The following is a 14,032-nucleotide window of genomic DNA, read 5'->3' on the forward strand; positions in this document are numbered from 1 at the left end:
TTGGGGGGAGTTACATGGGGCACAGATTATAACGAGATGTATCACATTCTGCGTCTCTGCCCCAGCTTGCACCTTGGGGAGAGTCAGTAGGAGGAGTTGGGGGGAGTTACATGGGGCACAGATTATAATGAGATGTATCACATTCTGCGTCTCTGCCCCAGCTTGCACCTTGGGGAGAGTCAGTAGCAGGAGTTGGTGGAGGAGTTACATGGTGCACAGATTATAATGAGATGTATCACATTTTTTCTCTACGTTGATAAATAGATCCCATAATGTTGAAACTTCTTTCGTTGCATCTCTTGGAGAATTCACAATGGTGGCCATATTTAAATGTAACCATAAAAAAATTATTTCACCTTAAATTGGCCACAGTTCTTTAACAGAAGAAGCAGGCTAAATAAATTCTAAAGGCTTGTTTACAAGCACACGCACACACACACGCACACACACACACACGCGCACGCGCACGCACACGCACACACACACGCACACACACGCACACACACACACACACACACGCACACACACACACGCACACCCTTTCCCCGACTCCCGAAGGGTGTTGCATCTGGAAGGGTCAGAATATATCCCTAAATTCAGTCTCTCAGGCCCACATACATGGTGCCGGGCTGGCCACGTGTGGGGGAAAGTTGGAATAGAATTGGGCGCCAGGAACGTTTATAAAGCAAACGCGTGTTTATTGAACACTGTCTATAGTGTTTCTGGACTAAGATGAGATGATACAATACACAAGCCGACAATCATCCTCTAGTTCAGGGGTTCCCAACTCCAGTCCTCAAGAACCCTTAACAGGTCAGAGTTTAAGGATATCCCTGCTTCAGCACAGGTGGCTCAATCACTGGCTCAGTCTTCAACGTAACCAGCGCACAAGTTATTTTTCTTTAAAGTATCCATGCTATCCACAGTACCCAGAATATTGAATACTTGCCTAAAGTACCCAGCGTTACTAGGGAATTCTAAGAAATCAACCTTATCTCCCCCCCCTCCTCCTCCTCCACTCACCAACCTACCTCCTTCTCTCTCTCTCCCCACTCATCTCTCTCCCCCTCATCACTTTCCTTTAATACCCTATGATGCCCCCAATTCTTTCCGCCTCTCTCCCCTTCTCCAGCGTTCTTACTTTCCCCTCACGCATCAACTGACTTCCTCTCTCTCTCCCTCTGCTTTCTGTGTAACCCTTATAGCTGCCTGACTCTCCTTATCTGCCACCAGGCTATGTGCATTGTGATGTCACCAGATACATAGCCTACCAGGTACAGCACCCAGTGGGTGACTCGCTTACAGAAATTGTAATAACTCATAGAATAAATAATAGAAAGTATCCAATTTTATCCAAACACAGACACAAACCTGCTCCTTAATCTCAGGAACCAGCAGGCAAAATGTGCTTAAGATATCCAGTGTGTTACATACTGTTTTTCTTATACTACTTGTGCTTGCATTATGTATTTTAGACGATTTTGTGTTGGTCACATTGCTCCGTGTATTTAACTTGTGTTGATATTAAATACTTTTTTGATTTGGCAGTTACCTACTCCTTAGATTTACTCTATAAGTCAGTGAGTGATGGAACTATTATTACTGCTTTATATATATATATTTATACATCTGTGGTCGGGATAGGTTTGTGTAATATATATATTTATACATCTGTGGTCGGGATAGGTTTGTGTAATATATATATTTATACATCTGTGGTCGGGATAGGTTTGTGTATATATATACAGTATATATTTATACATCTGTGGTCGGGAAAGGTTTGTGTGTATATATTGATAATGTGTATATCAGGGGTGACTCCATTTTGTCTGCTGTATAACCATTTTATGCTAACACTGCCATTCTGCTTAGTAGTATAAAATTAACTAACCTTTTTTTCAACTACCCTTTTTCTGAATTTAATGTTGGCTGGACTTCTGAACTGAAATAGGAAGTATTGACCAAATAGGGCACAAACGGGAACTTATGTACGGTCTCAGCAATTTAATCTTGAATCATGTGATGTACGGGAGTTTCCAAATAAATGATTTAGTATCTTGTTATGTCTAACATAAGCACAAAATAAGGGAAATGGAAATTGGCATATAATCACCTTTGTACGCTTGGCTATATAACCTGACTGAAATCGCCTAATAAACAGGAGAGATTTTTGACGCACACTGGTGTCAGACTCAATAATTTCTCCTCCGAGCTGCTCGTACTTTTCCAGGGCTGTAACAGTGGGAAAGGCCTCTGGAGGTGAGTGATCCGAGTACGGAGACGGTCCCTACGTATGCAGTAGAGGATATTTATTTACATATATATATATATATATATATATATATATATATATATTTATACATCTGTGGTCGGGATAGGTTTGTGTGTGTATATATATATATATATATATATATATATATATATATATATATATTTATACATCTGTGGTCGGGATAGGTTTGTGTGTATATCTATATATTTATACATCTGTGGTCAGGATAGTTTTGTGTATATATATATATATATATATATATATTTATACATCTGTGGTCGGGATAGGTTTGTGTGTATATATATATATATATATATATATATATATATATATATATATTTATACATCTGTGATCAGGATAGGTTTGTGTGTATATCTATATATTTATACATCTGTGGTCGGGATAGGCTTGTGTAATATGTATATATATTTATACATCTGTTGTCGGGATAGGTTTGTGTAATATATGTATTTATACATCTGTGATCGGGATAGGTTTGTGTGTATATATATATACCTCTGTGGTCGGGATAGGCTTGTGTGTATATATATATATATATATATATATATATATATATATATATATATATATATATATATATATATATATATATATATACATATATACGTCTGTGGTCGGGATAGGCTTGTGTAGTCTTTTAATGCAATTCATGTTATTTCCTTTAATAAACGTTTGTGTGATTGTTTGAGTGCAGCCTGTGTTGTTTTTCCAGGGTGCCTATCTCAATACCTGATAATGAACACACAGTGCTGTATAATGATGCAGAGTATCTCTATACACTGATAATGAACACGCTGCATTGTATAATGATGCTGAGTATCTCTAACACTGATGAAGAACACGCTGCACTGTATAATGATGTTGAGTATCTCTATACGGATAAAGAACATGCTGGTCTGTATAATAATGCTGAGTATCTATACGCTGATAATGAACATGCCACGCTGTACAATGATGCAGAGTATCTATACATGGATAATGAGCACGCTGTGCTGTATAATAGTGATGAGTATCTATACACTGATAAAGAACACGCTGCGCTGTATAATGATGCTGAGTATCTATACTCTGATAAAGAACATGTTGCACTGTATAATGATGACGAGTATCTCTATACACTGATAATGAACACGTTGCGCTGTATAATGATGAGGAGTATCTCTATACACTGATAATGAAAACACTGTGTTGTATAATGATGCTGAGTACCGCTATATACTGATAATGAACACGCTGCGCTGTATAATGATGCAGAGTATCTATACAGTGATAATCAACACGCTGCGCTGTATAATGATGCTGAGTATCTCTATACACTGATAATAACACGCTGCGCTGTATAATGATGCAGAGTATCTATACAGTGATAATAACATGCTGCGCTGTATAATTATGCTGAGTATCTCTATACACTGATAATAACATGCTGCACTGGAGAATTATATATATAGTATCTCTATAGACTTCCAGCCCCCTGCTAATGAACACGCTGTGCTGTATAGCGATATTGAGTATCACTCTACCCTGATAATGAACATACTGCCCTGTATAACAATGCTAAGTATCTCTATGCACTTCCTGCCCCATGTAAGCATAGCGATATCCGTATTTCCATAAAATAACGCACATGTTCTGATGTACAATGACATCTTAACCCTTTTGCTGCCGAAGAGACTTGCATCCCCCCACCCCCCCTTCCCACCCTCCCTCCCTGGCAGCGAAGCGAGGAACTATTTAATTGGACAAGTCCGAGCCATTTTATCCATCCAGGCAGAAATAAAAGCTCCATTTATTAGCATGTTAAAGATAAATGCGGGGGTATTTTTCAAAGGGCCAGCGACCCCGCGAGTGTCTTATCTTTAATTTACTTCTGGTCACTGCCTGTCTGTGTCAACAGTGCATAATTAGGCTCACTCTCTGGGCTCCGGCTCCAGTCACTCTTACCGGACTATTTTATAATACATGAATAATTCCTCTGTAATGCGGTCGCAGGCTGCTAATCAAGTCTGGCTTTGTGCTGGGAACGGGAAGCCGTTTAGCAGTGCGGGGCACGGACTCACGGATGACGTTTCCAAGGGTCAGTCCCAATTAGATACTGGGCACCGAGAGAGAGCCCGAGGTGATGGATTCCGGACTACGTATAAGGATCTCCATGTGTGTGAGGTTTCATCTTATTGCCGTTCTTCTATTTTATCCACCAATACTACACTGTGTGGCTGTTTTGAAGTCCCTTTTCCTATCCTTTTGACTTGGTCCTTGGGGATGCACAGGTTTCCTGAAGGGATCTATATAATAAATACTATATACAGGCATACTCCACATTAACATACGCAATGGGACCGGAGCATGTATGTAAAGCGAAAATGTACTTAAAGTGAAGCATTACCTTTTATCCACTTATCGATGCATGTACTGTACTGCAATCGTCATATACGTGCATAACTGATGTAAATAACGCATTTGTAACAGGCTCTATAGTCTCCCCGCTTGCGCACAGCTTCGGTGCAGGTAGGGAGCCGATATTGCTGTTCGGGACGTGCTGACTGGCGCATGCGCGAGCTGCCGTTTGCCTATTGAGCGAGATGTACTTACTCGCGAGTGTACTTAAAGTGAGTGTACTTAAACCGGGGTATGCCTGTACAGCCTAATTCCTCAGGGACAGTTACGTTTCAATGTTATTATCCATATCTGCATCTTCTTCATTTAACATCGATAGATATTTTTTGATATGTGTTGGAATTATTGAGATAGTACTCAGAATAGGGGGAATTTGTATAACCCTCCTTGCCCGGCTCCTAAGGATTTTACATTGTGTCTGTATACAGGGTGTGCTCAGACTGTGTGACCTTGTCGGGGTGCCGGATCCATCCCGGGCGTCAGTAATGCAATGATGGGCGCCAGGAACCTTATTCATACGAACGGGAGCTTTATTAATCACTGTTGATAAGTGCTCAGTCACAGCATACACTATATACAGTACATATACACGTATATATATAATAAATAGATGATACCGTTCTGTGGCTAACGAAATGCTTTTATTTGTCTGAGCTTTCGAGATACACTGATCTCTTCTTCCGGCGATGTTACAATGAATGAAGCAAGCAAAAGGTATACTTAAAAACAGTGCATATAGCAATGTTATCTGTGACTGAAACGTAACACCCCCCCCCCCCCGTGTAGTATGTGATTTATGACTTGAGGTGTTAAATAGTCCCTGAATGTTAGTGATGTAAGAGTGTGTGTGTGTGTGTATATATATATATACTAGCTGAGAGACCCGGCGTTGCCCGGGATGTAAATGCGTAATAGGTAGTATTATTTATAAATTGTGAAACAATAGGTGAGTATTTGTTGTAAAGGTTGGATAATAATATTGAAAAGAAAGATGTTAGAAAATGTAATACGATGTTGTATAAAAATGGTTTATTGTAACCACACCACAGTACAATGTATATTTTGGTGCCATAAGTGATGTAAAAATGTGAGGCGTGTGTCCTGCTAGGGTGTGAGGCGGCGGGTGGTGCGTGGGTTGTGAGTGCTGTCTGTGAGTGGGGGTCCTGCTAGGGTGTGAGGCGGCGGGTGGTGCGTGGGTTGTGAGTGCTGTCTGTGAGTGTGGGTCCTGCTAGGGTGTGAGGCGGCGGGTGGCGCGTGGGTTGTGAGTGCTGTCTGTGAGTGGGGGTCCTGCTAGGGTGTGAGGCGGCGGGTGGCGCGTGGGTTGTGAGTGCTGTCTGTGAGTGGGGGTCCTTCTAGGGTGTGAGGCGGCGGGTGGCGCGTGGGTTGTGAGTGCTGTCTGTGAGTGGGGGTCCTGCTAGGGTGTGAGGCGGCGGGTGGCGCGTGGGTTGTGAGTGCTGTCTGTGAGTGGGGGTCCTGCTAGGGTGTGAGGCGGTGGGTCAGTGATGTCGGTGCGTAGGGGCGGGAGGCAGCAGGTGTGTGTGGCGGCAGGTATGTGTCGAGTGTGGCGGGTGTCTGTTGAGTGCGTGCAGCGGCTGTGAGGCGGTGGGTGAAAGGCAGAGGCGGCCGGAGTAAGGGCGGGTGAAAGGCAGAGGCGGGGGTGGGGAGGCAGTAAGGCGGGCAGGAAGGCGAAGGGCGGCGGGAAGGGGAGGAGGGGGTGGTGGAGGGGGGCAAGGGGTGGAGGAGGGGGGCAAGGGGTGGAGGAGGGGGGCAAGGGGTGGAGGAGGGGGGAAGGGTTAGAGGAGGGGGGAAGGGTTAGAGGAGGGGGGAAGGGTTAGAGGAGGGGGGAAGGGTTAGAGGAGCGGAGAGGGGGAAGGGTTAGAGGAGCGGGGGGGGGAAGGGTTAGAGGAGCGGGGGGGGGAAGGGTTAGAGGAGGGGGGGGAAGGGGTGGGAGGGGGTGGGAGGGGAGGGGGGTGGAGGGGAGGGGGGTGCAGGGGTGGAGGGGAGGGGAGGGGGGGTGGAGGGGAGGGGAGGGGGGGGTGGAGGGGAGGGGGGGGTGGAGGGGAGCGGAGGGGGGGTGGAGGGGAGCGGAGGGGGGGGGAAAGGGGAGCGGAGGGGGGGGAAAAGGGAGCGGAGGGGGGGGAAAGGGGAGCGGAGGGGGGGAAAGGGGAGCGGAGGGGGGGGAAAGGGGAGCGGAGGGGGGGGAAAGGGGAGCGGAGGGGGGGGAAAGGGGAGCGGAGGGGGGGGAAAGGGGAGCGGAGGGGAAAGGGGAGCGGAGGGGGAAGGGGGGGGAGGCGGTGGGAAGGGGGGGGGGGAGGAGGTGGGAAGGGGGGGGGAGGCGGTGGGAAGGGGGGGGGAGGCGGTGGGAAGGAGGGGGGAGGCGGTGGGAAGGGGGGGGGAGGCGGTGGGAAGGGGGTGGGGAGGCGGTGGGAAGGGGGTGGGGAGGCGGTGGGAAGGGAGGCGGTGGGAAGGGGCGGTGGGAAAGGGGGGGGCGGTGGGAAGGGGGGGGGCGGTGGGAAGGGGGGGGCGGTGGGAAGGGGGTGGGGCGGTGGGAAGGGGGGGGCGGTGGGAAGGGGGGGGGGGTGGTGGGGGGGGGGCGGTGGGAAGGGGGGGGGGGCGGTGGGAAGGGGGGAGGGGAGGTGGTGGGAAGGGGGGGGGAGGCGGTGGGAAGGGGGGAGGGGAGGCGGAGGGAAGGGGGGAGGGGAGGCGGTGGGAAGGGGGAGGGGAGGCGGTGGGAAGGGGGAGGGGGGCAGTGGACAGGAAGGGGGGGCAGTGGACAGGAAGGGGGGCAGTGGACAGGAGGGGGGGGCAGTGGACAGGAGGGGGGGCAGTGGACAGGAGGGGGATGCAGTGGACAGGAGGGGGGGGCAGTGGACAGGAGGGGGGGGCAGTGGACAGGAGGGGGGGGCAGTGGACAGGAGGGGGATGCAGTGGACAGGAGGGGGGGGCAGTGGACAGGAGGGGGGGGCAGTGGACAGGAGGGGGGGCAGTGGACAGGAGGGGGGGGCAGTGGACAGGAGGGGGGGGCAGTGGACAGGAGGGGGGGGCAGTGGACAGGAGGGGGGGGGGCAGTGGACAGGAGGGGGGGGGGCAGTGGACAGGAGGGGGGGGGCAGTGGACAGGAGGGGGGGGCAGTGGACAGGAGGGGGGGCAGTGGAAAGTAGGGGGGGCAGTGGACAGTAGGGGGGGCAGTGGACAGTAGGGGGGGCAGTGGACAGGAGGGGGGGCAGTGGACAGGAGGGGGGGGCAGTGGACAGTGGACAGGAGGGGGTGGACAGTGGACAGGAGGGGGGGGCAGTGGACAGTGGACAGGAGGGGGTGGACAGTGGACAGGAGGGGGTGGACAGTGGACAGGAGGGGGGGGGCAGTGGACAGGAGGGGGGGGGCAGTGGACAGGAGGGGGGGGCAGTGGACAGGAGGGGGGGGGCAGTGGACAGGAGAGGGGGGGCAGTGGACAGGAGAGGGGGGGCAGTGGACAGGAGAGGGGGGGCAGTGGACAGGAGAGGGGGGGCAGTGGACAGGAGAGGGGGGCAGTGGACAGGAGAGGGGGGGCAGTGGACAGGAGAGGGGGGGCAGTGGACAGGAGAGGGGTGGCAGTGGACAGGAGAGGGGGGGCAGTGGACAGGAGAGGGGGGTCAGTGGACAGGAGGGGGGGGCTGTGGACAGGAGAGGGGGGGCAGTGGACAGGAGAGGGGGGGCAGTGGACAGGAGGGGTGGGGCCTGTGGACAGGAGGGGGGGGGCTGTGGACAGGAGGGGGGGCTGTGGACAGGAGGGGGGGCAGTGGACAGGAGGAGGGGGGGCAGTGGACAGGAGGGGGGGCAGTGGACAGGAGGGGGGGCAGTGGACAGGAGGGGGGGCAGTGGACAGGAGGGGGGGCAGTGGACAGGAGGGGGGGCAGTGGACAGGAGGGGGGGCAGTGGACAGGAGGGGGGCAGTGTCACACACACACACACACGCGCGACACCTACCTGTACTTCCGGCCGCCGCCATCTTCTCACTCGGCGCCGCGAGGGAGGAAGGGGGTCCGCCATCTTACACGCCGCGTGGCAGCCTGTTCCCACGCCGGGGAGGGAGCGGGAGGGAGGTGAGTGGAGCGGGAGGGAATGGAGCGGGAGGGAATGGAGCGGGAGGGAATGGAGCGGGAGGGAGGTGAGTGGAGCGGGAGGGAATGTAGCGCGAGGGAGGAAGGGGGTCCGCCATCTTAGGCGCCGCGTGGCAGCCTGTTCCCCCGCCGGGGAGGGAATGGAGCGGGAGGGAGTGGTGTGTAGCGGGAGGGAGTGGTGTGTAGCGGGAGCTACACTGTGTGAGGTAGCGGGATAGGGGGAGGGACATTGGTGGCATGGTGTAGCGGGGTAGGGGGCCTCGCGGTCTGGTTGCGGTAGGGAGATGTGTGAGGTGCAGGAGATGTGAGGCGTGCTGTGCGGTTCGCGGGAGCTACACTGTGTGAGCTAGCGGGATAGGGGGAGGGACATTGGTGGCATGGTGTAGCGGGGTAGGGGGCCTCGCGGTCTGGTTGCGGTAGGGAGCTGTGTGAGGTGCAGGAGATGAGGCGTGCTGTGCGGTTCGCGGGAGCTACACTGTGTGAGGTGGCGGGATAGGGGGAGGGACATAGCTGCCATGGTGTGTGAGTGGAGGCCGCGGCCTCGCGGTCCGGTTGCGGGAGGGAGATGTGTGGCGTGGAGGGGAGGGGGGGTTTGAAGAGGCAGTCTGCAGTGTTTGGTGTTGTGTGAATGTGTGTGTGTGCTGTGTTTGTGCGTTGTGTGTAGATTCTGTACCTGATTCGGCAGTCTGTGGTAGCAGACATGAAGGTTTTGATAGCTGTGAAGCGTGGCCCCAGAGCAGGTTGAGGATTAGAGGATTAGGTGTTGCAAAAGCAAAGCATTCCCAAAACTCAGTGAGGGGTGGGACAGTGTGGAAGTATTAGGGCAGTGGTTCCCAAACTTTTTCGGTTCAAGGCTCCCCAAGGCAATCAGAATTTTTTCAAGGCTCCCCAAGGCGATCAGGATTTTTACGCGGCGCCCAAAGTAAAAACAAAGGTGTACATACATACATAGGTGTACAAACATACCTAACAGTTGCAATGCGCAGTTGGTGTCTCTCTCAGACACTCTCACTCTCTCTCACACACTCTAACTCTCTCTGACCTCACTCTCTCTCTCTCTGACCTCTCTCTGACCGCACTCTCTCTCTCTGACCTCACTCTCTCTCAGAACTCTCTCTCTCAGAACTCTCTCTCTCTCTGACCTCACACTCTCTCTCTCTGACCTCACACTCTCTCTCTCTCTGACCTCACACTCTCTCTCTCTCTGACCTCACATTCTCTCTGACCTCCCTCTCTCTCTCTCTGACCTCACACTCTCTCTGACCTCACACTCTCTCTCTCTCTGACCTCACACTCTCTCTGACCTCACACTCTCTCTGACCTCACATTCTCTCTGACCCCTCCCTCTCTCTCTGACCTCACACTCTCTCTCTCTGACCTCACTCTCTCTCTCTCTGACCTCACTCTCTCTCTCTGACCTCACTCTCTCTCTCTGACCTCACTCTCTCTCTCTCTCTCTCTCTCTGACCTCACTCTCTCTCTCTCTGACCTCACTCTCTCTCTCTCTCTGACCTCACTCTCTCTCTGACCTCACTCTCTCTCTCTCTGACCTCACTCTCTCTCTCTCTCTCTCTCTCTCTGACCTCACTCTCTCTCTCTCTCTCTCTGACCTCACTCTCTCTCTGACCTCACTCTCTCTCTCCCTGACCTCACTCTCTCTCTCTCTCTGACTTCACTCTCTCTCTCTCTGACCTCACTCTCTCTCTCTCTCTGACCTCACTCTGTCTCTCTCTCTGACCTCACTCTCTCTCTCTCTCTCTCTGACCTCACTCTCTCTCTCTCTCTCTGACCTCACTCTCTCTCTCTGACCTCACTCTCTCTCTCTCTCTGACCTCACTCTCTCTCTCTCTCTGACCTCACTCTCTCTCTGACCCCCCTCTCTCTCTCTCTCTCTCTCTGACCTCACTCTCTATGACCTCACTCTCTCTCTCTCTATGACCTCACTCTCTCTCTCTCTCTCTCTGACCTCACTCTCTCTCTCTCTCTGACCTCATTCTCTCTCTCTCTCTCTCTGACCTCACTCTCTCTCTCAGACACACACAAATAAATACACACATAAATACACACACACACAAATACACACACACACACACACAAATACACACACACACAAATAAATACACACACACACACACAAATACACACACACACAAATAAATACACACACACACACAAATAAATACACACAGATACACACACACTGATGCAGATACACACACACAAATAAATACACACAGATACGGGGGGGTGGGGGAGGGTATGGCTGAACGGCCCGGTCCCTGCACGGGGGAGGTCAGTGCTGCGGGGGCCTGTGCCACGTGGGGGGAGGGCCGGTGTGCTGCGGGGAGGGAGGGGGGGGGTGACGCTGCAGTGCTGCTGGGAGACATCTGTCTCCCGGTGCTGCTCCTCCAGCGTGAGTGCCGGGCCTCCCTCTCTCAGCGTAGGCAGCTCAGCGTCGCTGAGCCGGGCTGAACAGATGCACAAAGCCCCTGCATCTGTAATCAACGCGGCTATAGTTCCTCCGGCCTGGGACATAGTAAGCGCTTAGGTGCTGCTGCTCGCTCTTGCTTGCTGCCGCTCGCTCTACCAGGAGCTTTTTGCTGTCCTGGCAGAGGAGACAGCAAGCGCGCTTGGGAGGCGGGTATCACTGTGTGTGTTTGTCACTTGGTAGCTGTGTGTGTGTGTGTGTGTGTATATTATATAATATTTTAAACATTTAAAAAAAAAAGACATGTGAGAATAAATTATTAACATTGTGCAACTTTGATAAATATATTCACACACACACACACACACACACATCACACACATACATATATATATATATATATATATATATATATATATATATATATATACACACACACCACACATATATATATATATATATATATATATATATATATATATATATATATATATATATATACACCACACACACACACACACACACACACACACACACACTCACACTCACCACATACATACATATATATATATATATACACCACACACACACACACACCACACATATATACATATATACACACACACACCACACATATATACATATACACACACACACACACACACCCTGCAGCCCGTTTTTCACACACACACACACACACACACACACACACACACACACACACACACACACACACACACACACACACACACACACACACACACACACACACACACACACACACACACACACACACACACACACACACACACACACACACACACACACACACTGCTGTCTGGTGGCTTTGTAGTTGCAATGCCGGGCACTGAAGTTGCAATGCCGGGCAGGCTGCAGTCCCATTGGATGGGAGCGGTCACGTGACCGCTCCTCTGCTTCCCCTCAGAGGTTTTTTTTTTTTTTTTTTTTTTTTAAATGAGCTAGCAGCCCTTGTTTCCCGCTGCTGGCGGCCATGATCGCGGCGCCCCTCTAGCCAAGCCGCGGCGCGCACAGTTTGGGAAACACTGTATTAGGGCATTGGTGTTGGACACAGGCCAATGAGAGGTGTGCAGGGGCGGGCATTGGACGCAGGCCAATGAGAGTCAGTGAGGGGTGGGACGCAGGCCAATGAGAGGTGTGCGGGGCGGGCATTGGACGCAGGCCAATGAGAGTCAGTGAGGGGTGGGACGCAGGCCAATGAGAGGTGTGCGGGGGCGGGCATTGGACGCAGGCCAATGAGAGTCAGTGAGGGGTGGGACAGTGTGGCATTGGTGTTGGACGTAGGCCAATGAGAGGTGTGCGGGGGCGGGCATGGCCTGAGCCGGAGTGACAGGGCCAAGGTCCAATGCGATTGACCCTTGGGACGCAGACATACAGTGATTTCACAAATATATAGTAGATATGTATGTACAGTATGTAAATATAAATTGGAGCCCAAGGTGTATACAGCACTTTACAAAAGGTGTATTTGGAGTGGCAGTGTATATCAATGGTGTGGGTAGGTGTGGAAATGTAAGAGGCAGTAGCTTTACCAAAAGTGTGTGTAGATACTACTATGTGGTCCCTATTGGTATATAGGGATGGAATTAATCATTCATTTATATTTTTACACACACACTCTTTCATCACTAACATTCAGGGACTATTTAACATCTCAAGTCATAAATCGCATCTACACATGGGGGAGGGACAAATAACATTCCAAGAGACACTGTTTTTAAGTTAAACCTTGCTCGCTTCATTCATTGTAACATCGCCGGAAGAAGAGATCAGTGTATCTCAAAAGCTCGCACAAATAAAAGCATTTCGTTAGCCACAGAACGGTATTGTCTATTCGTTTTTAATTTTATATATATACATATATATATATATACACATAAAAAGAAAAACAAGCAGCGCCTCGTGATTTACTGTAAATTAAAATCAATATATATATGTTATAATAAATCTATTTTAAAAATTATATATAAAGAGATGCTTCATAAAGAAAGCATCACAGACCTACACATCAAAGAATAATTAAACATAAAATCAACAAAAAAAACAAAAAGTATATGTAAATGTAAATAATAAAAAACAGTCCTTTTTAGAATCCACTTAATGAAATATGAATCCAAGCTGGGGTGGGGGCTGCTTTCAAAGGATGAACCAATCCAGACAAAATCTGCAACAAGGAGAACAGAAAGGGCTGTGCGCTTTCTGTTCTTCTTGTTACATATATACACATACATACATACATACATACATACATACATACATACATACACACACAGTCTCTGTTTGTACTGTCTGTATGCTCTCCCCTAGCTGGCCCAGTCTCAACTAAGGCTTGTTCCATGATGGGTTACCTGCACAATCCCTCTCCTGTATAGCAACGATAACGCTCAATCTTCTGGGGACCTCTGCCGGGCCATGTACTACACTCTCTGGCTGTCATCATATCCCTGTCTCAGGCGCTGAATGCCAACCCATGGGCCTTTCGTGCTGGAGTTAGCTAAGGACCCTCCAGTTGGGTTGATTCTACTGTGCCTCTGGGCTGCGACTTGGGAAGCCCAGTCTAGGCATAGGCTTCATCCATGAGCAACAAGAGAGTAGTATGGAGCCATTCCTATGGGTAGGGGATCCCTACACTGTAATAGACCCCTCTATACACTGAACCTATTTATACTATTCAGAGCGAGGCCCCTCCACTATAACTCATCTAGGAGCCTAAATTCCAGCAGTCAGAGTCTCTCTCTCAGTCTCTCTCTCTCTCTCAATCTCTCTCTCTCTCT

The 14,032-nt window shown here is 50.2% G+C and overlaps 1 protein-coding gene across 9 annotated transcripts in view; it reads left to right on the forward strand.

The window, feature by feature from the left end:
- The window catches only part of NTNG1 (netrin G1), a 343,984-nt gene that overhangs the window by 15,176 nt on the left and 314,776 nt on the right, over positions 1 to 14,032 (forward strand). Inside the window, exon 1 of one of the 9 annotated variants that reach the window (XM_075617023.1) lies at positions 2,154 to 2,259. The exons of the other annotated variants lie outside the window; for them this stretch is intronic. The gene's annotated coding sequence lies outside the window, so the exon portion shown is untranslated. Of the gene's footprint in view, positions 1 to 2,153; positions 2,260 to 14,032 lie in introns of those variants that run through there. 9 annotated transcript variants of the gene reach the window in all.

This window comes from Ascaphus truei, chromosome 10 (genome assembly GCF_040206685.1).
Source record: "Ascaphus truei isolate aAscTru1 chromosome 10, aAscTru1.hap1, whole genome shotgun sequence".
Lineage (NCBI taxonomy): Eukaryota > Metazoa > Chordata > Amphibia > Anura > Ascaphidae > Ascaphus > Ascaphus truei.